Source organism: Lissotriton helveticus, chromosome 8 (assembly GCF_964261635.1).
Source record: "Lissotriton helveticus chromosome 8, aLisHel1.1, whole genome shotgun sequence".
Classification (NCBI taxonomy): Eukaryota; Metazoa; Chordata; class Amphibia; order Caudata; family Salamandridae; genus Lissotriton; species Lissotriton helveticus.
The window spans coordinates 293,227,679-293,253,281 of NC_136069.1; the positions used below are offsets into that span (position 1 = coordinate 293,227,679).

The following is a 25,603-nucleotide window of genomic DNA, read 5'->3' on the forward strand; positions in this document are numbered from 1 at the left end:
CTGAAAGGTAATAATATCATGTGAGGTGATATAGTCTACCCAGTCATCATTGTCCAGGCGGCCCCGTAAACCAGCTATATTCCAGGAGGCTAATTTAAGTACATGAGCCGGGATACCAGGGCATGAATTATCTGGTTGTGCCAAAGTGCCCAACACAGTCGGAATGAGATTGTGAGCATTGTCAAAAGTTGCTTGTTGGTCTGATAGTAACATAGAACAAACTGTGTTGGAAACTGTAGTGGTGGGCGGGGTGGAGTCTGCAATAATAACATCCGCCCCCCCGAGTCAGTCGACCTCCTCAAGGCAACCAAACATATTTGATGTAGGGGCCCCCTGCCACCAAATACTCTGATTAGGACCACCGTTCCCAAAACCCCCATGCCTAGTTTTTTGTGTTGTCGTCCATGACCCACCCAATCTATGCAGTGTTTTAGGAGGATAGAAAAAAGTGAGGGGTCTGACAACAACTGTGTGATCTTCTTCACACGGTGCCCAAGAACAGAGATGCTGAGCAGTAAGGGGATCTGAAAAAGTCACCACTATACAGTCCCCCCTGATGGATTTGTGGGTGGGTCCAACCCATGGTACTCGTCGTACCATTAGTACCCGGCTTCTTTGGTGACTGGGAAGCTGCCTGTTAGTATTAAGCCAGTATATGACCTTGTTTTTAAGAGACCAATGATCTTCTTTAGTTTGTGAATCAAGGATAGGTACACCAGCCAATACAATGACATATTGGCTGGCTTCTGGCGGTAGATCAATATAACCACCTCGGAAGTTGGGACGATTAAGTTCAAAATGTGGCAAGGTATTATGGGTTGGCTGTTTGGGCAGCTGTGCGGCGGGTTGGGGCATATGTTTAGGACGTGTCGCATTCTGTGGGTTGTGTGATTGGGTCTCAACAGAGTGTGGTGTATCCCTTACATGACAGGTGTTGGGTTTAGGTTTCGGTGGTACAGGGACTTGAGTTGGGAGACAAGCGTCGTGATTTGGAATGTTAATGGAGTTGTTCCCAATTTTCGTGCGGGGTTTGGGCACAGGTTTAGATCTAGGAGGGGGAACAGTCGATACCTCTGTTTCTATAGTTTGTGAGATTAGAGCCCCCCCCTGTGGAAATTTAACCTCTAATTGCTTAAGACTTAGGCTAGCCAATGTGACGATTGTCCTATCCATTTCTAACAAATGGTTTTCCATTCTGGAAAGTCTAAGTTCCAGGGGGGTGAGTAATTTTTTTAGTGTGTCCCATACAGTTTGTACAAATTCCTCATCCCCCCTCCTGTCCCCCTCTACCCCACTCAGTCTACCCTCCCTTAGTCCATCTTTACTTATTACTGGCAAAGCTTCCACCAGGGGAACATTCACAACAACATCGGAGCCATGGGGAGTAAGACTAACAGGCAGAACTAAATTACATTCATCATGTACTTCCCCGTGGCCTTGGGTACCTAATTGCCGTCGACAATTAAAAAACTGCGCTCTCGCAATTTTGGCCTTTTTGCGAGCAAATGCAGACCTGGCCTGACTTTTCTTTAGCTTGAGAGTAGTTTTTCTTGCATGTACAGCAGTTTTGGATGGTTTACCATTCCCTAACATACTTTTACCAAATCCAGAGGTGGGTGGATGGGGCTCCTCAATAGGAACAAAAATAGGGTCGTTGGCTAGTTGGGGTGGGGACAGGGATGGGCGATGGTGTATATCAACCGTTGTGAGTAAGGATCGAGGGCCAGATATACGCTCAGGAGTCAATGCCAAAGCGAGGTTGCCTAATGATGATTTCTTAGAACTAGCTATATTTAGGGACAGCTTGCGAGCAGCTTCAAGTTCTAGGGAAACCCTATGCTGCATTTTATTAATTTCGGTATCAATGGCCAAGTTTGTCTTAGTTAAGAAATCGTCCAGAGTCCCGCTAGGCCCATTGAGACCCCTGGCAGTTTTACTACGTGTGGCCCTAGTACACATAATAACTATAAAGTGCTGTAACACAGGGGAAAGAAAGAAAACATAAAATACCAGATCACAAGGAAATCAGCCAAGGGATATGGCCCAGACCAGACCTCTAAGACCTCGAACGGCCTCAAACGGCCCGCTCTTAGCCCGGTCTTTGCCCCGGGCTGCGTCCCGCGCTGCGTCCCGCGCTGCGGGAGAAGAGGCTGTATGTAAAATGTTAATGAAAGGGCGGGGGCGGAGCTCCAGGGAGAGCGGACCGGAAGCTGGCCACGGTCTCGCAGGGACACCTTGACACGGTAGTCCCTGCACGCTCGCAGCCCTGGAGTTCCAAGATCACCCTGAGTCACCCCCACCGAAAACGGGCAGAAACAGCACCAGCACGATGTCCCAGGTGAAGCGGCACCCGCGAAGCGGGTGCGGCGAACAGCACAACAGTCAGGAGCAAGGGTGAGATGAGCGCTGATCCACGAGTACGCTAACAGCAACAACAAGGTGTCCCAAAGTCAGGAGCTGCCCAGGTGGTTTAAATTGCCTTCTAATGGGCGGGGGGCGGAGCTCCAGGGAGAGCGGACCGGAAGCTGGCCACGGTCTCGCAGGGACACCTGGACACGGTAGTCCCTGCACGCTCGCAGCCCTGGAGTTCCAAGATCACCCTGAGTCACCCCCACCGAAAACGGGCAGAAACAGCACCAGCACGATGTCCCAGGTGAAGCGGCACCCGCGAAGCGGGTGCGGCGAACAGCACAACAGTCAGGAGCAAGGGTGAGATGAGCGCTGATCAACGAGTACGCTAACAGCAACAACAAGGTGTCCCAAAGTCAGGAGCTGCCCAGGTGGTTTAAATTGCCTTCTAATGGGCGGGGGGCGGAGCTCCAGGGAGAGCGGACCGGAAGCTGGCCACGGTCTCGCAGGGACACCTGGACACGGTAGTCCCTGCACGCTCGCAGCCCTGGAGTTCCAAGATCACCCTGAGTCACCCCCACCGAAAACGGGCAGAAACAGCACCAGCACGATGTCCCAGGTGAAGCGGCACCCGCGAAGCAGGTGCGGCGAACAGCACAACAGTCAGGAGCAAGGGTGAGATGAGCGCTGATCCACGAGTACGCTAACAGCAACAACAAGGTGTCCCAAAGTCAGGAGCTGCCCAGGTGGTTTAAATTGCCTTCTAATGGGCGGGGGGCGGAGCTCCAGGGAGAGCGGACCGGAAGCTGGCCACGGTCTCGCAGGGACACCTGGACACGGTAGTCCCTGCACGCTCGCAGCCCTGGAGTTCCAAGATCACCCTGAGTCACCCCCACCGAAAACGGGCAGAAACAGCACCAGCACGATGTCCCAGGTGAAGCGGCACCCGCGAAGCGGGTGCGGCGAACAGCACAACAGTCAGGAGCAAGGGTGAGATGAGCGCTGATCCACGAGTACGCTAACAGCAACAACAAGGTGTCCCAAAGTCAGGAGCTGCCCAGGTGGTTTAAATTGCCTTCTAATGGGCGGGGGGCGGAGCTCCAGGGAGAGCGGACCGGAAGCTGGCCACGGTCTCGCAGGGACACCTGGACACGGTAGTCCCTGCACGCTCGCAGCCCTGGAGTTCCAAGATCACCCTGAGTCACCCCCACCGAAAACGGGCAGAAACAGCACCAGCACGATGTCCCAGGTGAAGCGGCACCCGCGAAGCGGGTGCGGCGAACAGCACAACAGTCAGGAGCAAGGGTGAGATGAGCGCTGATCCACGAGTACGCTAACAGCAACAACAAGGTGTCCCATTAATCAAACACAATATAGCCTTGTGATGGGATGCAAGTGAAACGCCAACAGTAAAGGGATGGGCGAATGATGGGGATAAATGCGTGATTGCAGAAAAGGAAGTCTTCAAATGTAGAAGCGGTCCTAAAAAATGGGACAAAAAGTGAGGGAAATGGAACTCATACAGAGTAGAGATCTGTATCTACCCATCGACAGAACTAGAAGGAGTGGGCAGAGGCAAGAACAGACCGACACAAGAAGATGTACTGTAATAATACCATTGGTGAGGGTGTCTGTATAAATAATGTGAACTGATACTTCATTTTACTGTGAAAATGTATTATAACCTGTATTGTTGCATAATTGAAAATTTGATAACACGAAAAAAAAAATGAGGTTGAGCTGCCCAGGAGAAGTCCAGGTCTACCCGATGCAGATCCAAGAGACAATCTAGGCGACCAGACAGAGGGTCCTCCCTGCGTGGGGCCTCCCTCCTTGCAGACGAACAGGAGCCTAAAGCCACGCTACAGGCTGTGGCCGAAATAGTATCATCGCAGAAGAACTGAGGTGGGCATGGAGACCTCCTCTGATCATTGGTCAGCAGCTTCTGACTCAGGAAGCTCGACTCTGGGGGGCAAGGGACTCCCAGTCGTCATACCTCAATCCGTGGATGATATAATTTAATACCTGCCTTGGTTGGATCTGCTCCACATGGGGCAGGGTGCCGACTCCTGGTATACACTTATCAGTATAACTGCACTGTATGCTCTGCTGGGAGATGATCTGGTCTGAGCCGGGAACGGTGCAGAGGGAGGGTCTGGTGGGGGGAGGGGGGGGGGGGGGGGGGGACTGGCCTGCTGAGGCTTTCCTTCGGTTTAACAACTCGTACTCCAACTAAAGATGGGCCGGCGCATGTTGGGGCTTTTAGGGTTACGTTGCCTGCTTCCTTTTGGGTTACCCCTACTAGCCCGTGGGAGTTTATGGTTGGTATTTTGTTCAGTTGCTAGGGGAGTTGTGGATAGTTCAGGACTGCTGAGAGAAACAAGGAGGGCTCAGTTGATGGTGAATGGGGCGAGTGCTATAGCTCTTTGTAATGGGCGACCCTCATTGTAAAAGGAAACTGTTGTCTGGGAATATGCGAGGAATGGTATCTGCTTCCAAGCGGCATAGCATCCATTTATGTCTATTTCGTCCAGGAGCCCAAATAGCTATGTTGCAGGAGACCCACTCACTGCAGACGAAATTCCTAGCCTGCGTCACAGGTGGCGAGGACACATTTCTGCAATTTCCTACTCTGCCTACTCCCGAGGGGCGCTGTTGTGGATCAGAGCAGGGAACCCCTTCGAAACTACCAGTTCTATTATTGACCGGAAGGTTGCTATGTGATGGGTAGGGGCAGGCTACTGGGAAGAGAGGTTACCTTGGGTAGTATATATGCTCAAAACCAGGATCAGATCCCCATCCTATAAGTACGGTCAGTCAGTTTGTGCTCCCTTGTGGCAGATGACCTGGTCTTAGGGGGAGATTTCAATTGTGTGGCGGATATCCACTTAGATAGGTTCACACCTCCCCAACGCGGAGTGGTGGCATTTAAGACTTCGAAGGGATTCTGTGATTGGATAGACCACTGGGGCCTTAATGACATTTGGAGGGTCCAACATGACCAAGTATGTGATTACTCTTATTACTCATGCCTTTATAAATTGCACACACGCCTAGACATGTTTGTCTGCTCAACCTGCCTTTGCCAGAGTGTAACCCACACTAAATATTTGGGGCACACACCTTGCTCCACAGCCCCCCTGGCAAGAATGGTTTGCAGGCAGCAATAAGCTTTGAAAAAAATAATATTTTCGGACACACTCCGATATGGAAGGCCCTGTGACTTTACACGAAATTCGTCTGGCAATTAGGGCATTGTCTGCTGGGAAAACACCTGGCCCAGATGGTTTGCTAGCAAAGTTCTATCCTTGTCCCAAAATGAGAAGCTTATATTAAGCCTGGTTGAAGAACTCTGCTCGCTGAGTTTGCAGAGTTTCTTACACTTCGCGTTACGCAGATCTCGGAGTAACGAAAAACTCTGCTTCGCGCAGTGGAGTTTTTTTCCCCTCGCTCGCATTCACCAACGTCAAGTTGGCGAGCGTGAATGTGGAAAATAAACATCCCGTTAACAATTTCTCAACGCAGGGTGGTCAGGTTTCTCATTGGAGTGGTCGCGTATGGAACCATATAGGGGCTCTTTGTTGAGATATTTTATTCCAAGTCATAAGGTGAAGTGGGGTTGTAGGGCCGTGAAGTGTAGATGGATGTGGCAAGTGTAGGTAGTGGAATAAAATAGGCTAAGTAGTACTCTAAAACAAGTTTAATCACCAAGTCTACTGATCTAGTTAAAAACAAAAGTGGGCTAACCTGTGGAACAATGTTCTCTGGTTGCTCTGTAGTATCAAAGGTCAACATGTTTCTTGCCAACTGTCACGGAAGGGATAAACTGGCAATTTAAGCAAGATCAAAAACTGGCTTTTATCTACACATTGGTTGCAACACCGATTAGTAGCAGGTGTAAACAATCACTATTAAAACCTAAACGTGGTGTACCTTATGAGAATGCCAGCAAAATATCACTGTAAATTGGTTAAAATCTCATATTGGTCCAGGAGGCAGCGGCTAGAACAACATGCTGTTAGCACTGATGTGCATTAGGCGCAGTGAAAAAGAGAGAAATAGTGACAGGCAAGTAAGTGACTTGTCTAAGGGCATAAGCAGGCAGGAGAATTTAATACACTGTGATAAGAGGCATGTAAACTCAACCAATTAGGGTGGTTCTTAGGCCTCCTTGAGTATTGGAAGAAGGAACGCTAATTTAGCGTCCTGAAAGGAACAGTAAAACGTTTTGGCAGAGAGATTTATGTCAACACATAGATTTGTATCAGCATCAGAGACTTGTGCTGCCAACTCAATTAACACAACACAATTACTTACTGTGTCGTTACGGTTGCACCGAGCAACCTACCCTCTCTCTGCCACCCCGGAGGCGTAGCACCAGGAGCGAGGCAGGGATTTACAGGATTCAAACCAGCTCACTAAGCAGGTGATCTCAATTGCCCCTCGTGTGCGTGGTGAGAAAATGAATCAAAAGGGGCGTGCCATCTTGGAAGTACCTAAGGGGCACTGCAGTAAAGTAGAGTACCGTATACCCGGGTCCGGCCATAGTAAAAGTGTATGTTTCATGTCAGCCTTTGAAAGAGATATGATTTTCCATTAATCTAATCTCTACAATTTAAATATCACACTATGGTGCAGGTATATTGATATCTTGATTTTTTGGAAAGGCCAAAGAAAACTTGGCGAAGCATTCTGCCATTGGATTGACACCCTCAACCCCCATCTCCACTTCTCCAGTACTAGCTCAAATGATAAGGTTCCTTTCTTGGACCTGATGGTCGTCTTGACGGAGGGGAGATTGATGACTACCACATACAGAAAACCAACTGAGTGTAAGAGTTTACTTCTATACAGCAGTCACCACCCTACAGCTCTTAAGGATAACTTACCATTTGGACAATTTTTATAGCTATGCCGTAATTGCAGCACCATGCAGTATTACAATATTCAGGTAAAACAACTATCAGATCATCTGAAACAAGCATTGGCATAGCCAATAAGTCTCGCTTTTGGGACCTTATAAGTATTTAGTTATGCTGCACCATATCCTTGGTGCAACAACATCAACTGTTGCAGAGCTAAACACTTATAAGGTCCCAAAGGCGAGACCTATTGGCTATGCCATTTCTTGTTTAGAAGTTTAAAAGCTTTAAGTAAAACATGCACAGAGTTCAAAATACTCATGCATTACTGTTGTTGGGTGTGGGGGTCCTTGACCTGTGAGAGGCAAGACTTGAGAGGGACAGCTGGACACTGATGGGGGAAGCAGTGCTGCTGAAACATGATCTGATAATACAGCCTCCCTCAGATAAGAAAGGAAAAAAATGTTTTAAAAATACAGACACCCAAGAACGGTTGTATGTCAATACAACGCGGTGTTTACACCGCACTACCATTACAACACTGGTTTTACAACGCAAGTCGTTACCACGACTTGCACTGTAGGGTACCGGACTTAGGAATAGTAAGATTTACTATTCCAACACCAGCCTACGTACAGTAGGGAAGGTGTTGGAATAGTAAATCTACTATTCCTTAGCCTAGAGCGCCCTCCAGCGCAAGTCGTGGTAACGACTTGCGTTGTAAAACCAGCGTTGTAATGGTAGTGCGGTGTAAACACCGCGTCGTAATGGATGTTCCCCCCAAGAACAAGGAGCAAATAGGATGTCTCTCACGTACATATTAACCACCATCTTTGATAGACACAGGCAAATCCCTCTCACATTACCAAGAGTAGGCAGAGAACCCCGACAGTATTACATACAGCGAATAAGCCCATGTTCTCACACGTACACTTTTCCACAATTGAGAGTAGTTATAACCCAGCAGACACCAATAAGTAATGACAAGCCTCCGCTGCCCCCACGAAAGTTAGAGAGAAAGACAAAAAAACAGTTTGCTGCGACACCCACTCAGCTTGACCCTATACCACAACACACACAGGCCCGAGGGTATTTGTGAGTCTTGCTCCACAGCCCCCCTGGCAAGAATGGTTTGCAGGCAGCAATAAGCTTTGAAAAAAATAATATTTTCGGACACACTCCGATATGGGAAAGGCGGAAACAGGGGGAAAAGGGGGGGGTCTAGAGAGAGGAGAAAGCAAGGACCTGGGCAGAGCAGGGTAACGAGGCACTGACAAGGAAGGGGGGGGGGGAACGGCAGGAAGCTGCTTTTGCTGCCGGTGTTAGGGCAAACAAATCAGTAAAACAGAAAGCTACTGTTAATTTTAAAGCCTAATGAAAGCAAGCTTCTGAATAAAGTTCTACTTTCTTTCCAAATTTGGTGATAATCTATTTGGAGCGTTTTTGCTGTAGGTGCAAAAAATCTGTGTGAACTATAATGGGTAAACATATATTTTTTACCCCCCCAATACCTCCGCCCCCACTTCCACGCCTGGCCTGCTTCACCAAAATAGTAACGTGGGATCAGAGCGGACTACACCAAGTGAAAGTTAATTTAGGTGCAGATCTTTGTACGGGGTCAAAAATAAAGTTATGGTCAAACCAAACAAAGACAGGCAAAGCCAGTAGGTCTTGCATTTGATATCAATTGGCTTTGTCAATGGATGTTCAGTATGGCTAAATAATGGGGGGAAAGCCTATGATGTGACCAGCCACATCATTTGTAGGTGAATGCACCATGCATTTGCAAGCCTGCATAATGACAGGCTGTTTATTTTCTGATTCGAGTTGAAACAAATATAGAAAATCTATACAAAAGCATATATATATTTTTTTTAAGAACAGGGGCAACCTGGAGGGTGTGGGTAAGGAGATGCAATGGTGACAGAGATGGACAGTGAGAATGTAGGGGAAACAACAGAAAGGGCGGCAAAAGCCGCACAGAGGATGGGGAGAAGAATCAACAGACGAGATAGCAACAAGGAGAGAGCAGGGGAGAAGCACTCAGGAAAGGGGCCTCCGATAGGAAATTCCCTTGCCGGAGCTGAAGTCGAAGATTTTACTCTGGTAGCATGAGCTCTGAAGAGGTGCATCAGGTCCACATTTCACACTCTTCATGAACAGACTAAGGATTTTAAGATTACTGGTCCCCGATCTAGGCACATTTTCCTCAAGAAAGAAAATAAGAAAACAGAGGCATCTCTGCCAAAACCCGGGGTTTTGAAAAACATCCTACAGGAGAAAAGTTGTATCAAACAAACCTTCCATCTGTGTACATATCAATAAAGTAGCTGTTATGGTGCAGCTAATCACTTGCCTGATCACCATCGTCTGGCTATGCCCCAGAAACTGAAATAAGTATTCCAAAAACAGAGTCAGTCCAGTAATGTTTATGCGATACCTGGTCGCGGATAAGTAAATTTGGTATACACAATGAAGAATTCAACAAGGTATATTACAGGAAGATAACTGAAGTATTAGCAAACTACTACATATTCACTAGCACACTACATTTATCTAAAAAGGCAGGCTGCAACTGTCTTAGCAAATATGTAAACATTCAGATCAGATATTCAGATGTAAAAATGATAAGTCTTTGTACAAGGCAAACAGACAATCGTTTACCGGATACGCGCGGGGGGGGCACTCTAGAAGTTTACTTTTCCAAACGCAGAACTGCAAAGAGGCCATTTGCAATTTAGCACGGGTATGTCATTTCTATCTCAAAGGTAAGCGGCCAATCTGGTTTCAGAATGTCAGACACAAAAGCATTTAACCACAGGAAACCATGCGTCTCTACAAGCTTGTATTGTGTGCCCGGGCTTATTTTTTGTCCCTGTCCTACCCTGCTGTTCAGTAGCGGCAGCTGCCTTCGCACTAGACTTCTTTTTGGAACTTTTAGCGTGTACTCTCTCCCCATGAAGTCAGCCATGTCGGTGTAGTGTCCGATGCGACTAAAGGATGAAAGGGTCGGGTAACAGCGATGCCCTTCTGACACTGAATTGCTTTAACACAAAGTGACGCGGCAGGGGAGGGACGGAGGAGCGTTGAGGAAGCAATCAAGTGAGAGGAAAGACCGATAAAGCTGGCTGTTGGGCGCGTGAACGCAAGTGCTAGGCCAGCCAAAGCAGTTTGTGGTAGCACTTTTTAAAGCCCATACTAAATGTCACTCCGAGCAGCACCTGCGCTGGCTCAGGCGAGACCTAAAAAACGAGAGTATCGAGCTCACAGCATCAAGATAGACACCAAACAGGCCAAGAACAACAAGAGCGAGACACTCCTGGCACATAAGACAAGACATCAGGAAGACGCATTGACGTGCGTAACCACTTAGACACCAGACTAACAGAATTTGCATGATTATCAAAAAATACTGGGCTACCTTGCAAACAGGCAAATTGACTATACCACAACCTAGGTTCTCCCTCATCACTGGTTCTCCCTGCTCTAATAGCAGACTCCCCCAGGGATTTTCCTTGTCACTAGGCAACCACCAGATGTTGCTGCATGCGTGCGCCCGGTTTTCGGACTTCCGCACCAGATGGTAATTGGGATCGTTGTTACACATAAACACCCCACGTTGGGAGGCAGTCAATCCCAGGCACAATATTTTTATTTACTATCTGGAACATACACTTTTACTACGGCCGGGCCCCCGGGGATACGGTTCTCTACATTACTGTAATGTACCTTAGGTACTTCCAAGATTGTACACCACCTTTAGATTCATTTTCTCACCACACACGCGAGGGGGAATTGAGATCACCTGCTTAGGGACCTGGTTTGAATCCTATAAAACCCCGCTTCGTCCCTGGTGCTACTCCTCTGAGGTGGCAGAAGGAGGGCAGGTCGCTTGGTGCAACCGTAACGATGACGCAGTAAGTGATTGTGTTGTGTAAATTCAGTTGGCAGCAAAAATCTCTGATGCTGATACAAATCTGTGTGTTGATATAAATCTCTCAGGCAAAACGTTTTACTGTTTCCTTTTAGGACGCTAAATTAGCATTCCTTCTCAAAGAGGCCGGAGAGCCACCCTAATTGGGTGAGTTTACATGCCTCTAATCATAGTGTATGAAATTCTCCTGCCTGCTTATGCCCTCAGATATGTCACTTGCCAGTCACTATTTCTCTCTTTTTCACTACGCCTAACAGCATGTTGTTCTAGCCACCGCATGCTGGACAAATACAACATTTTAACCAATATACGATGATACTTTCATTACAGGTCGGCATTCTCATAAGGTACACCACATTTAGGTTTTAATAGTGATTGGTTTACACTTGCTACTAATCTGTATTCCAACCACTGTGTAGATGAAAATCAATATTTGGTTCTGACAAATTGCCAATTGATCCCTTCCGTGAGATAGGCAAGAAACATGTTGACCTTTGATACTAAAGAGCAACCAGAGAACATTGTTCCACAGGTTAGCCAGTATTGTTTTTAGCCAGACAAGAAGACGCTGTGATTAAAACTTCTTTTAGAGTACTACTTAGCCTATTTTACTACACTACCTACACTCACCACACCATCACATCCATCTACACTTTACGGCCCTACACCCCCACTTCAACTTACAAGTTTGAATAAAAGATCACAGACAAGGAACTCCTATATGGGTGTTCATCAGGCATTGTAGCGCCGGACTGATGAGGAGCAAGCCCGATGATGAAGCATGCACCCAATTGGGTGTGTAAGGGCCCCAGTTCCAAAAGGAGCAGACACCCATCCACCCCTTTGGACTCTAGACCAACTAAACATATATTCTCGTTTTGTGAATTTGTTTAAAGAAACTGCATACTTATTTGTTACAATTAACACAAACTGGGCCCAGCTAACCTCAACAACCGCATCCACTTCCACATCTCACCCAGACATCCTGACTGGCCTAATTCTTGCCCAGGTCCCCTGAATCAGACATGTAAAAGAAGGGGGATGTGTTATTTCTCGCATTACCCCGGACACAGAAAGAGCTCCCCTTCTCCACCGGAGCAGTGAATTCCATACCCACATTTTAAAAAACGAAAACACGACTCTTCCAATAGGGTCCTTTAAGACAGGCTAAATCGGCTCCTTCTAGGGCGCCAGGATACCCTCCGGGTAATATGTGCGCCTTATATATACTAATAACAGAACAGATCATGATGCAGAAGCAATCCACAAACTAAATACTTCTCCTATAACACTGTTTGGCCTTTGATGGAGTTCAGCGCTGCACTAGTTTTCAGCTAAGTTCAGTCTATATAATTACCATAGACATACATAACCTAACCACTGCAATCGCCTCTCTTGGTGCAATATTATGACAAGATGGTTCTGCAAGATTAATGTTCACATCTGCTGTGACTTGCAGGTCACACATGTATTGAATTTCTCGCTAGGCCAAATTAGCCTTACATCCTTCCAAGATCAGTAAGCTGACTTTTAATAAATTGGACATCATTAATATCAGTTACTTATAACACTTAAGAGCCTCCAAAACTGAGACCTGAAGAACATTTTTTTTTTTAAAGTTACATTTTCCGCTTTCGGATTTCATATCTTTAGGCTGACAAAATCATCTTCTTTCCCATCCCCTCTAAATGATCAAATCCCCAGCTAGCTCACATCCATCAGGCAATGGTTGCATTGTTCACTCATCTTTTTAATTCTTCTAAAACAGAAACGGAGTTCTTTCCCTTAACTCTACTAATCTGTCCTATCTGGTGTCAAAATCCTATACACCTCTGCTAGAAAATTCCGTTTATTGAATCACAAATTCATCTACACAGGCTTGTGTACTACAACAGCCAGATATTAGCCTCTCTTAAACAGATAAAATAATGTTATTCCGTACCTCGAAGCGCCTATAAATATCTATAGACACACTTATCTTGGTTAAATGTAAAAATTATTTCTAGTTTCGCAAACTGTGTATTCTCACTTATCAAAAGTGGTTAATTTTGCAACTAATCTCTTTACTGATGCTAGTCCTCCTCATCTTTATAGGAAAGCTAGCTTCCTGACTGACGCAAAACTCAGTTTAAGTTCCTTATCTTTGGACTTCTGACCATTCATGGGCTGTTCCCAACTTACTTAGCTAAAATACTCTCCTGCCAATTCACTATACCAAGCATAGCACACTGATATCCTTCAGCTTCACCCGGTTTCCAAACACCAATGCGTGCAGACTTGTGTTTACTCACTCTATTAGGCTGATGCATTGTAATGCTATACCAGAAAATCTAAGAGCTTTATCCTACAAAGAAGAGGGTAATATCGCTCTCAAACCACACCTCAACCTTGAGTATCTGAAAAATGCACAGACCTAAATCAATAACCAGACTGCCCCACACAAGTAACTAAACATGACAAATTTAAATTCATGCTTTCACATAATAACATTTCTGTAATCATTACTTTAATAAATTGCCTTTGGTTACACCCCATCTACACCAATACCTCACTTTTTAGTACTGGTCAAACATTTAATCTGTTTATTGTTTTAAGTACGATGGCTAGTTCTCCTGTAAACTGTCCGCTTTAAATGCTCTTGCTTCCGAGCGCATTTAAAGGGCAAAAAAACACAACAGTCAGTCACCATTATGAGGAGCAGGGGTAGCAATGTCTACAGAGGTACGTTGATCAGGCTACAGCATCAGTCCTACAACGGACATGGCACGGCACTGGCATCGCTAAGAGGCACCGAGTGGTCCTGAGGTACGGTCACCGACCTACAGCCTGGAGAGATAGCGGCCTCAATTGGGATCTGATAGTACACAAAAAAACATTACCAGGTATCCTTATACCAGTCTGCACTATAACAGACACTATCCAATACAACAAGTTTGGACGGTGCCCAAGTACACAGTTAATGAGATTAAAAACAAAAACTTGCTTTTTTTAAGCTTCATACAGCAATGCTGCTGTTGAAAAGTGTGGTAAATTACAACCTTAACTATTAGCCAGCTTAGTTTGCATTGATCGGTTCTAATCTTTAAACTGCTTTTATGAAAGTAGGGAGATAAAAAGCGATGTGGTCTCGGTTTCCTTTGTTCTAGTATTTCAATAAAGGAATGTTGATAAAAAAAGGAGGGTTGTTTACCTACACTTTGATAGCGAAAGGTAATATTTAAGTATTAGTTTAAATCTGAAACACTCATACACCCCCTTAAAAGTAGTACTTAAATCCTGCAAAGAAGTGTTGTAACTGCTTCTTTAAAAAGGTGTATAGTAGCTAGCCATGCATGTGCTGATATTGTCCCAGTAGATTTGTAGAAAGTGCCACGCTAAGAATAACTTGCATGCAATATTACTAACCATCCTAGCTCTACTGGGAAGTGCTAGTACGGTCCCCTACTAGAATGGCAGCCATGCACAGAGATGCCGGTACTCTTCACTGCTAGGATTACAACCATGGTAAGAAGAGTCGGTAATGAACTTAAAATGTGAGACATTCTTGTTGAGATGTGTCAATACGTATGCAGTAACGATACGGGGAGTTACAGAGCATTTTTTTTAAGTGCACTTCCCTCATTTCCCCACGAGTCCCCCAATTAAATGCTTTCCAGTTCCAACACTGGCGGGCGAGACAACCATAACTAAGTGTTTCACATTTTAATACAATGATACAAGCAGACGTATGGCAATAGAAGATATTATGCTGCAATAAGAGGCGTTTTGTAAGTATCACACGGTCAACTGAGGAATCGGTAAACAAGGCGAAAAAAGATTAGGAATCGCGTAAACTTTATTACACATTTCAGGTAGAATATTATTTTGACGACTCCTTGGTGACAATGACACAATGCGCCCTATGGTCTCGCATTTGTTAAGCGACCGAAAGGTCTCAATTCTCGCTGCATAGTCAGCTAAACTCCAAAAATGCCGCCTTACACACGGACAAATAAAACTGTGCTAATCATGCCGTTGCAATGGTTAAAAATACAACTGCATTTAAAGAACATAACAGAGAAAGAGGCTCATATGATACCCACTTAAGTATTAAAAACACAGAACTGTTTCAGATAGGGCATTGTGTGTGGAAATGCAGAAATCGCGTAAGGTCTTCAGTACGTTACTCCAGTCCCCCGGACCCCGTTCTAGGAATTACTCAAATTGCCCACCTCTAAGAGAACGACACATGATGACTACAGATAATTATTAGTGAAAAACTTCACTCAAGCCCCGCCCCGCCCCTTCGGGTGGCAGTCTATAAAACACCAAGCCCCCTCCCCTTGAAAGCTTGTCCCTTTTTGGCCCGTCTCACTGGAGGTTAGATATGTCGCCGCCTCCAGGGGGTGTGGGGGACTGCTTTAAAGGGTGTCCCCGGCTCAAAGTTCCGTTGGCTGGGCTCGAAAGGCCCCCAAACCGAAATACACCACTTTCAGGGGCCGGCCGAAAGATGTGGCAGCTCATAAGAGACGAGTCCCGTTGGAGATAAGTGCGACAGCTGAAGATTTTGGACCAGGGGTATTTGGGGTGTTAAGATATTGAAACTCACCTTTTAAAGAGTGAGTTCCTCCTCTCCAGGGTCTGTCTTGTTGGCTGGGCGCCGGGTTGGACCGCTGCTGCTTCTACGAGTCTCCGCCCTGGGAGCCCCCACTGAGCAGCGACGCTAATACTTACGTAGGGGGCACGTCCGACGTAGCACGCTGCGAGAGGGGACATTTTAGATCGGGAAATAAGTCAATCGCGCTGTCGAGCCCGCGCCGCGGACAGTAGGACCGTTATAGGTGCCGTTGTGTGGAGTTTTAGGTAGTCTGTTGATGGTTTGAGTTGAAGCATTTACACTTATCGACGGCCGGAAGCGTTCATTCTGTAGGTGTGGGCGAAGCAACTCGTTAAATTACATGGGGAGATGCCGAACGATAATCCTTTTGTTATCTGGTGTTTGTGTAGAGTGATAGGGTTTTATCGCATTTTATTGATGTTTCCTTCTCCGTTACTCCATCGTTTGGATAGCGCGAACTCGACTGGAATGTATTTATTAGAGTGCTTTAATGCGACTAATTTATAGTGCGAATTCCACTCCTATGTATTGGAACGCTTTATTTATACTTCTGTGTCGTGCGAACTTGCCCCTAATATATTAGAGCGCTTTAGCGGAGAACCAGTTACATTACTTATGCCACGACGTTCGTGTATTTTGAGGCACAGCAGATTAAGTGATTTGCCCAGAAGCACACAATGTTCAGCCGACACTCGAACCTGGTTCCTCAGTTCCAAAGTCGACAGTTCTGACAGCAACGCCACATTGGTTGTACACAGACCCTGCGATAATTACATAGCATTCTGAAACCTTGGCAGCTATGTGTGACATTTTCATAATTTACGTGTAATTATGAGTGACGTTTCAATGACTACGAGTGACACTTTCTGCCGATCAAGTTCTAGCTATGAATACAAGGGAAACATAAATATCAGAAATGACACCCATATGAGCCATGAGAAACTCTAAGGAGATCTTGAATATTGCTTCAAAGCACCAGTAATGGAAGGGCACTATGGTCCAGAGCAAAACTCTTTCCAATAACTTTATTAACGTTTCTTCCACACTCATATTTTGTTAATACTCCACAGTCTTGCAGCTACCAACTCATGGGGTCTGGAGGTCACACAGACACTCAGACTGCACCTCAATACTAAATATATTAGTAGATAAGTAAACCTTTATAGGATCAGGAGTACCACTGTTAAAACAGATTTGCATGTAGAATATGCTACTAACTGGAAGAAAATATCACAGGCCCAAACTGTAATCTTGACACCATATGGAATAAAATTGTGGTTTTTTTCAGTATAGATTCTATCTGTGGGCATATTGAAATGAACTACACAAACTGCATAACTGGTTCATTTGGCTTGAAAAAACAGTTTAGGGAGAGTACACAATTCACCTTACTTCGGGAGAAGCATTGTTTAAGTTTTTAGTAAAGAACTGAAACAAACAAGTTAGTGCTTCCAAAAGAGGTGCACGCTCACATAGACAGTACTGCTTGCAGATACACTTCAGCTGTTTGACTCGAACAAAAATTGACTTGTACATGTGCTCCTTTTATCAGCACAGGAACTTTTAATTTTTCTAATAGCAATACACTTGTTTTCAATTTTGGTTCCTATACTACCACAAACAACATGCACGCACCTGATTCCATTACTCAATTGTTTCGGGTGATATGAATGGCACTGTACTCACCACAGCACACCCGTGATGAAATACTGCCTAGGGTCAGGGATAGGAAAGGCAGGGTTAGCAACTCACACAGGGCATGATTTTTTTGATGCCTAGTGACCCACCTGGTGACCAGTACGTGGGAGTAGGAGGCCGTGCAAGCACTAGATTCAAACAGGGACAGGCCTGGCCCCGGCTCGCAGAAGATGTCACCTGGAAGAAAGGCGCCGCTTTGACACCTGCGTGTGCGGCAAAGAAAAACAAAACTGCAGCCCGCCTTTGTTTGCCACTGGCCAATCAGATCCTGCATGGTCACAGGCAGACAAGGCGTCATCCCAGTGTTCACGAGAGTCGAAGTCTGCTATTAATGACAGGGAGTGAGTTCTCAGCCTTAATGATTGCCAGCAGGAGGGATTGGAAGAGAAGTATGGGTGACTGGATTGGCGAATAACTATAGAGTTTCATATAGTAGATCCGCGCCAGTCGACGCTCACCCCTCATCACCGCTGATATATGCACGTGTCCCTTGGAGGTGACACGGCGGTAGGCTAGCACTATACAAATGATAAATAAGCAGAGTAAGAAATATCTGACGCACCCACTTTTAAATGCACCACGCTTGCTGCAGCAGCAGCACTAGAATAGTACTTCACACGCTCTCCTAACATTACATTTGATTGTGTTAATTTGACTAGTGGCTGGTTAACTTAGTGTTCGTTCTGGCCTTCTTCTGCCCCCATGCTGAGGAAGCATGACTCTGCACCGGTGACGATGACCGGCCCTCAGCCTCTCACAGCGGTCAATTGACTGACTGCATGTTGCCTTGGGTTGGCCCTGCCGGGCTGCTGGAAATAATTTGCAGGCAGGCGGCGTAACCATTTAGTTCCTGGCCTGGTCCCACAGCGGAATGGACCTTAGTGGGGTGCGAATAGCAGTGTGCTGTGGGTCGAGCACCATGATTTCCTGGCCACCTGCAAACCAGTGAGTAAGACTAAGCAGCTGGGCCAGTCCGCACAAGAGTATGTCCTCCTCGCATCATTTAATTACTCCCCGCGATCTCTGGAAGCAGAACGTGACGTCAGGCGTCCTCATGTGGCGCGAAGGCCGGGCCAATCTGAGACTGTGTCAATCACTATACCTGGGCCGGTCTATGACCTGATCACTCAGGCTGTCTAGTGACTGGGAGCCTCACTGCGTGCCCCGCAGGTATCACAAAAGATACATTGTAGCAGGCAGCACTTGCTGCCACTCTGCAAGGCTGACCCTGAGCTGCTAGGGGGTGCCCAAGCCTACGCGAGCAGCCCGTGCAAGCATTGAGGCGTGCTGCCAGCTGCAACAGACTGTTTTCCGTGCGCTTTCTGTGACAGCTCCAAGAATATGCATTATGCGTGACAATGCATTTCAGTGCTGTGATGCGGAGCACCGCACTGAAATGGGTTAGTCTAACGTGTGATGCGTGATACTTGGCAGGTCTCGTTGGGAAGGTAGTGTGCATGGCTGAACAAATAATCTGTAGTGATAGTTGAAACCAAATCAATAAAATAGGCACACACAATTGTGAACAGTAATTCAAACTAGAACAAAATCTTTGTTAAAAAGAACTTTGATTAATTAGTTAATGTTCATTAAAATGTTTGTATTGACTAATAGAGCTTAAGGTGGGTAGTGACACTTATTCTTTACCCGTTATTTCGCCACATAAAAATGCATAACTGTTGCGTGTACTCCCATTCAATCTGCCACGGTTGGTGCCACACTTATTCTTACCAACAATAGTGAAGTACTCTGGCCTTAATTTAAATGACTGGCCATTAGAAACGTGGGGCATCAGAGACTCAACAAAACAACCTTGAGCACGCATATCTGTGTCCCCCTCCATCTCTATTGAAGTTGACACAGCGTGTGTGTACTGCACGTAACCTGTTTCACCACTGGAAAAAGTAATGCATTACCATATTTTCTTTCCAACTGACTGGACTGCAAAACTTGCTAGTATCATACTTAGTCAGCGGCCTTCTAAGCCTTGCAAAATCACATGCAAACACAGTGTGACATCAGCAGCTGCCATTCTTACGTCTTCGTTCTTTTTCACCAACCTCTGTTTGTTAGACATGTAATGTAAAGGTACTTATAGAGCGCACTGTCACCAGACGGTCACCTTGCGGTGTCGCCTAATCGGCTTCCTGGCGCTGATACTCATACCGCTGTGGAACCCCTTCTGGCTTTCCCTGTGAAGTGTCCACTCCTGGGTGAAGCCAGGCATCCTTAGCGCTGTTGGGGCCGGTGTGGAGGCTAAGCAAGCTATTGCCCAGAGTTGCAGCGTGGGGCTTGTGATTAGAATAGGCACCGAGGCGAGAATTAACAGGTCCGAGGGAATTGAGCCCGAGACCCCGCCAAGGCGGGAATCAAACCCTGGTCCCTGGCCAGAACTCTGCATCAGGGTCTGCCGCTCTAACCATTGAGCCACACTCCTCAGACACAGCATCATACATACAATCATTCTTGAACTGCTCATTGTTCTGGTCCCTGTTTTCCCGCACCCTAGACCACATTGCATAGAGCTTGGTTAAAGTTATCCTATCCTTTTCATGTGCTGCCTGTCACAGCGTGGGGGGGGAGACAGTATTTCCACAAGTGCAAAGTAAAAGCTTCTTTCATTGGTAGACCGCCCCTTAAGGCAAGCTGAATGGTTTCTTTAATATGTGTGTAATCTGTTTGACCTTCTGACCTCCCCATTACATTTAGGCTAGTACAAGGAATACTTGGTGTGGTCCTTTAAAAAGGCAGACATTTCTGATGATACAAACTGTATGCTGCTGTCCCTGACCAATTGCTTTGGAAACCCTTCCTTTGAGAAGCTTTGGGATAGTAAATTAGCACTTAATTTTGTCTCTGGGCTACTCTAGGTATTCCAATTCGATCCATTTACTGTAAGGATCTATTATAACTACAGCTTAACACACAGGGTGTGCAATGTATTCCTAGGTCCTATGAGGTATATACAGACTTTCAGCTATGGCCCTCAGGGAATTCAACAGGTGTAAGTGGACTGGTTCCAGGCTTTAGTTTTTTTTTTAAACATTGAATTAGTGGTATTCACCCAAATGCATCTTCACTTCTCGGTCCATGGCATGCCACCAATAGCCCATCCTTTTCTTTGTACCAGTCATTCCTATTTGACCCTCGCGCAAGGGTAATAAGATGTGGTCTTAATTCATTGGGTACAACCAGGGTATCGTTCGATATAATTATACAATTTTAAATCATTAATTAATCATTTACTTTCCAAAGTGGCTTTAGATTAATTCCAAGCCCTCTTTCCAATGGTCACCCCATAACAATGTACTGCAGTTGTTGCAGGGATTCTGCTCAGACACTGAACTGTGCACAGAGACCCAGGACCTCAGTGAATTAGGGTGTGCCAAAAACTTACCTTAGTACCCAAAATCCCCTACCAGACTAGCATCAGTGTCTCATTAGCTCTTCGTCCTATAGCATAGTAACCAATGATTAGACAACCCAGAACATGCGACGTAGGATACCTCAGGCAAGGTGGGAAACATGAGCACTCTTTCGTTATACTCATACCATCATCATTATCTTTATTTCGGCAACATATTGCCATAAAAGGTACAAAGAAGCATTACATCAAGAACGACTAAAAATAAAAGATTAAGAACATTGTTAAAACCAATTTACAAAATGAAAACCAGCCTCATACATACAGACATTATTACTGTAATAAAGTTGCAATTTAACAGTTGTCATATATCCCCAATTAATAAGTATCTTCTCTTATGCCAGACTATTCCCAGGTATTTGGCTATTGCAAAAACTGTGTGCCCAGATGAATCGGTCTTGAGGACCCTATATGCATGCAAACAGTGAGAGAACCCCAAGTTTTTGCACACCGGGACGATCCATTTCCTCCTAGCCTGCGCATAAGCTTTGCAAAAAAACAGTATGTGCAAGTCAGTTTCCTGCTCTAGTTTACACCCTGGGCAATGGCTCGGCGAAGATTCGGCACATTTACTGGTATAAGCCCGAATCAGCAAACTGCCGTATCTCCATTGAAGATACAATTTCCTGCTAGTAATTGGGAATATGGCATCTAGAACAGTTTCAAACCTATAAATGTCCTTGGTCATTAAAAATGATTCCGTTAAAGTGCCCAGGCCTGTTCTTTGTAAGTGTGTAGCAAGTTTGCTTTCCTGATACAGTGTGGCAAGCTGCCTCCGTGTGACCCTAGAACATGATGACAGTGGATCGGACCATAAGGTGAGTAGTCCTAATTGACCTAGTTCATTCTTTATGTAATTTAACCAGGGAATTTTCCCGACATTTGGGAGGGTAAGGATTTCCTGCAATTCTGACCGATAATTGAGTTACTCTGGTACAGACCATAGCCTACGCCAAAATATTAAAGGCCGTAGGCCCAGATCTTCATCAAGGGGTCTCAAACCCAAATCAAGCATCATTGGCAACCAGTCCAGAACAGGGAGTAAAGGGAGACACGAGCAAGTTTAAAATGTTTATTTTTACGCCGTGATCTCAGGTGCAGCATCTTAGCTAATACAAGCAGACATATGATAAGAAATAAGATTGTCAGCATAGTTACTATTCCATAAAAAACAAAGGGAGAAAGCATGTTATAATGCTAAATGGCAACAGGTTAAATATATACCTATATTTCACCCTCCTTTGCTAGTAGGTTATTTTATAACTAAAGAAGGTCTCTTGGGCTTGCATAGGCGATCCCATACCTCAAGGATTAGCAGGAGTGAATCACATCGAGTTCTGCACAAGCTCTCAGCAATGGAATATTTTCCAAGTGTGTTCAATCATGCCTACACAGTGCATTGTTAAAGGCGCCAGTATCTGAATTGGCCACAGCTGCATATATGTTATGGCTAGAACGTGCGCTAATCAGTTCGAACAACAGCAGCAGTGTTGATATAACCTTGAAGGCCTCAGCACTCACTGTTCAGACTAAGCTTACGAAGCAAGTCTAGCAATGTAGAAAAACAAGTTATTCCCAGGTGAAGCCTAACTCTAGACAACAGCTAACGTGTGTGCCATGAGCAAAAGAAAGCAAAAGGTAAAATGGTGTTTAAACTTCTAATAAGCTCATGCTAACTTAACACTGTAGGAATGCAAGGCTCAGCCCCACTACACAGTTTAGTTGCATATTTTTGCACCATTATGGATAAACCTCATCCATTTGTCTTGGGTGACAACTTACTTATCACTGAGTTCATCAGATAAACATGCTACAGTCACATTCTTGACATTCTCACATAATTCAGCTTCACAAATTTCAGGGTCGCATGGTGTATGTGACTGGAAAGCTGCATTTATGTTCATTTTTCCACGAATAAATTCAACAGAGAACACAAGCCCATGCTATTTACATGCCTATTTTGCAATGCATTTGATACTTTACCTGAATTACACTTCTCCAAAATGTTTACTAAAGGTTTGTGATTCGTATTGATTAGACATGGATTACAGCACAAGAAAGATTTTAATTTGACTATAGCCCATACATAGGCCACAAGTTCACGTTTTTTAGCTGAGTACTTGGTTTCAGAAACTCTTGAGTTTACAAGAAGGAAATGCTATCACTTGTTCATTGCTTCAGTCCTGTTAACTCAACACAGCACCTAGCCATATTTGGCAAGCATCCACATCTACTACGTATTTGAGGGTTTTGTCAAAATATTTTAAGGATAGTGCACCTGCTCCATACTGCCACTGCATTCTTCTTTCCCGAAACACAATCTACATCTAGTTTCATTTGCTTTCCAATAGGCTCCATCTTTACTGTATAGTTTTTTATAAACCTAGAATAAAATTCACATAATCTCAAGAAGGATAATAATTCTTCTTTGTCACATAGATGAGGGTTCTTTCACAATGGCAGACACCAATGATGGTTTGGGGATCACATGTCCAAGGTATTCTTGACTGGATTGCATTTTACCTTCTTGAGGACTTGTCCACTATCTTGTGTTCCCTGCTGTACTAGGCACAACTTTGTTATCTGTTTCCTTTAATTTAATGTGTTGATAAGCATGGTGTCTTGGACGGCACATACTCCTGTCCTTTCAAGGATTTATTCATGATATTTTGGAAGACAACAGATTCCAAACCCAAGCTGAAGGGCATGCGGCAGAAGTGGTACACCCTTGGTGGCGTAAAGAATGCAGTTGGGTTTCTTGAGTCCTTGTGGAGACAAACTTGGTGATAAGCAGATGTGAAGTCAGGGGTTGTAAAAACTGGTATCACCCTACACATCCACTGTTTCATGAATCAGGGGCAGTGGCTGGCATTCTACCGCAATTTAGCTATTCAACTGCTTGGGGTCAATACACAGTCTTATATCACCATGTTTATTTTTTCCCCACAACTACTGATGATAACCACTGGGCCGCATTGACAGGCCCCATTATGCCATTGCTTAGCCTTTTATTTGAAAACCTATTTTGCTTCCTTTTGTGCAGATATTTCACACTTTTTGCTTCCAATGTTAAGCCTGTTCATTCAGCATCATTCAATGTTGGGTTCCCTTGAAGCTGCCTAATTAATTTCTAAACACACCCTGAAAGTCAAGTGCAACACTATTCAGGCCATCCTACATTATACTAGGTGCACATGGGGCTTTGCAAGGGTTGATTGACATCCTAAAGTTTTGTTCTTCAGTTCAACCTGTGGTGTTCACACTGTGGCCAACTACATCTTGATTGTAGTGTGCCTTACTTCAAAGCTTAAGCTAGCTTGAAAGACTCCTTTAATTTTAATTTGATAGCCTCCATAGACTCCTGTTATAATGCTGTGGTGCTAGAGGCAGTCTTGTGGTCTGACACCCTGTGATGGCCTGTGGCTGTGGTCATTTGAAGTGTTTGAGCTTTGATTATTGCCATAGTGATATGTGGCCAGTGGCTTTGATCATTTGAGGTGTTTTCTTTGTGACGTGTGACTGAGTGAGGTGCACATCCAAAGTAATCATTTGATGTATCTAGTGTTTATATATCTTATTGATCTCTTGCAGGACGTCCTGCATATTATATTTTCTTGAGTGTTATCTCATATTATTTGCTGCTTGTTTATTCATGGTATTATTCATGGATTTGACTGTTGCATTTATCTAATGTGTTATTATTACTTGCATATAAACATATATATATATATCTAAATATATTTGAATGTTCTGCATTTGGCATCTGGGAAAGCCTTTCTGTTAGAGAGCATTGTGTAAAATAAACCCCCAACCCTTATTCTAAAAGAGAGAGTCTTTGCATTTTGTGAAATAAAACCCATTTCTAAAGGTGTTGTTTATTTTGTGTTAATGTCTCCTGCCTCGCCGAGTGTTGAGCCACCGTGTGGCAGATTCTGCATTATCTGAAAGGCGAAGCAAGACAAATGCTACTGCAACACAGTTCCCCTATTACTGGTAAGTTCTTGTATGTTTCCATGGACATGGTATTCATTTTTGATACTATATCTACAGACACCACCACCTCACCTTCGTAACTTACATCTTGGTTGGCTTTGTTCAACATTTTGCCAAGGATTGCCCCTTTTAACACTGTCTTTCATGTGCTCCTTGATATCAACTGCATCCTCCCCCCTGTCACAGGTGGTATACATTCTGTTTTGCCTGGTAACTGCCCTACATACATTTGAAAAGAAACTATTTTCCACATTTGTGGCATTCTTGGGCTTGTGCAGGGCAGTTTCTGAAGGAAACTGTGTGGTCCATTGCACCCCAATGTTAACATGCACCCTTGTTGGATTCTAAGTTTTGGATGAAGTCTCTAGATTTCTACTCTTGGTGACATCTGTTTCATCCTTTCCTTGCACAGGTGTATCGTTGCCACATGTGTATCCTTTTGGTTTAAGATCTTAATTCATTTAATTGATTGTTCCACACTTTTTATGATACTTTGGCAGAGTAACCTTTTTTGTGCCTTGGTGCATGTTGTTCCCATCTCAATGTGATTGTGGATCATTTCATCTGTGTTGCTGAAAGCCCACAAGGTTGGCAACATGCGGAAGGTTGCAGTGTGTGCTTCTATTGACTTGCAGGGCAGCTGTAGTAGAAGTGATACCTCTCCACAATGATGCTGGGTGTGTTGTCAAAATGCTTCTCCATTCTGACCTTGGCTTTAACGTATGTGTCCCCGTCCGCCACACCCT

General features: G+C 44.9%; 1 protein-coding gene across 1 annotated transcript in view; it reads right to left on the minus strand.

The window, feature by feature from the left end:
- The window catches only part of RDX (radixin), a 596,536-nt gene extending 580,671 nt beyond the window's left edge, over positions 1 to 15,865 (minus strand). Inside the window, exon 1 of the mRNA XM_078657059.1 lies at positions 15,734 to 15,865. The gene's annotated coding sequence lies outside the window, so the exon portion shown is untranslated. The remainder of the gene's footprint in view (positions 1 to 15,733) is intronic.
- Between the last annotated feature and the right edge of the window lie 9,738 nt (positions 15,866 to 25,603).